Below are 1,858 nucleotides of genomic sequence, written 5' to 3' on the forward strand. Positions count from 1 at the left end.
TTTTGCGTTTGCAGTGTTTACCGGACATCACACCAGGAGAACTTAAAGAGGGCTATATGGATGTGACGAGTAAACACCGGTCGTCAAAAGCTGGTGCTTGCAAAGTCACCGGTGGGTAAATTCCCACCAGCAATCTGAGTAAACTTCGTTAGACACTTACCCTAGGGTGTGTCTGTATGTAGTTATCTGGTTGATCCTGCCAGTAGTCATATGCTTGTCTCAAAGATTAAGCCATGCATGTCTAAGTATAAGCAATTATACAGTGAAACTGCGAATGGCTCATTAAATCAGTTATCGTTTATTTGATAGTACCTTACTACTTGGATAACCGTGGTAATTCTAGAGCTAATACATGCTTAAAATCCCGACTTTTTGGAAGGGATGTATTTATTAGATAAAAAATCAATGCCCTTCGGGGCTCTTTGATGATTCATAATAACTTTTCGAATCGCATGGCCTTGTGCTGGCGATGGTTCATTCAAATTTCTGCCCTATCAACTTTCGATGGTAGGATAGTGGCCTACCATGGTTTCAACGGGTAACGGGGAATTAGGGTTCGATTCCGGAGAGGGAGCCTGAGAAACGGCTACCACATCCAAGGAAGGCAGCAGGCGCGCAAATTACCCAATCCCGACACGGGGAGGTAGTGACAATAAATAACGATACAGGGCCCTTTCGGGTCTTGTAATTGGAATGAGTACAATGTAAATACCTTAACGAGGAACAATTGGAGGGCAAGTCTGGTGCCAGCAGCCGCGGTAATTCCAGCTCCAAAAGCGTATATTAAAGTTGTTGCAGTTAAAAAGCTCGTAGTTGAACCTTGGGCTTGGTTGGCCGGTCCATCTTTTTGATGCGTACTGGACCCAACCGAGCCTTTCCTTCTGGGTAGCTCATGTAGCGAACCAGGACTTTTACTTTGAAAAAATTAGAGTGTTCAAAGCAGGCCTTTGCTCGAATATATTAGCATGGAATAATAGAATAGGACGTTATGGTTCTATTTTGTTGGTTTCTAGGACCATCGTAATGATTAATAGGGACGGTCGGGGGTATCAGTATTCAGTTGTCAGAGGTGAAATTCTTGGATTTACTGAAGACTAACTACTGCGAAAGCATTTACCAAGGACGTTTTCATTAATCAAGAACGAAAGTTAGGGGATCGAAGATGATCAGATACCGTCGTAGTCTTAACCATAAACTATGCCGACTAGGGATCGGTTGTTGTTCTTTTATTGACGCAATCGGCACCTTACGAGAAATCAAAGTCTTTGGGTTCTGGGGGGAGTATGGTCGCAAGGCTGAAACTTAAAGGAATTGACGGAAGGGCACCACCAGGAGTGGAGCCTGCGGCTTAATTTGACTCAACACGGGGAAACTCACCAGGTCCAGACACAATAAGGATTGACAGATTGAGAGCTCTTTCTTGATTTTGTGGGTGGTGGTGCATGGCCGTTCTTAGTTGGTGGAGTGATTTGTCTGCTTAATTGCGATAACGAACGAGACCTTAACCTACTAAATAGTGCTGCTAGCATTTGCTGGTATAGACACTTCTTAGAGGGACTATCGATTTCAAGTCGATGGAAGTTTGAGGCAATAACAGGTCTGTGATGCCCTTAGACGTTCTGGGCCGCACGCGCGCTACACTGACGGAGCCAGCGAGTATAAACCTTGGCCGAGAGGTCTGGGAAATCTTGTGAAACTCCGTCGTGCTGGGGATAGAGCATTGTAATTATTGCTCTTCAACGAGGAATTCCTAGTAAGCGCAAGTCATCAGCTTGCGTTGATTACGTCCCTGCCCTTTGTACACACCGCCCGTCGCTACTACCGATTGAATGGCTTAGTGAGGCTTCCGGATTGGTTT

The sequence above is a fragment of the Lodderomyces beijingensis genome, assembly GCF_963989305.1.
Source record: "Lodderomyces beijingensis strain CBS 14171 genome assembly, chromosome: 2".
In the NCBI taxonomy this organism is placed as follows: domain Eukaryota; kingdom Fungi; phylum Ascomycota; class Pichiomycetes; order Serinales; family Debaryomycetaceae; genus Lodderomyces; species Lodderomyces beijingensis.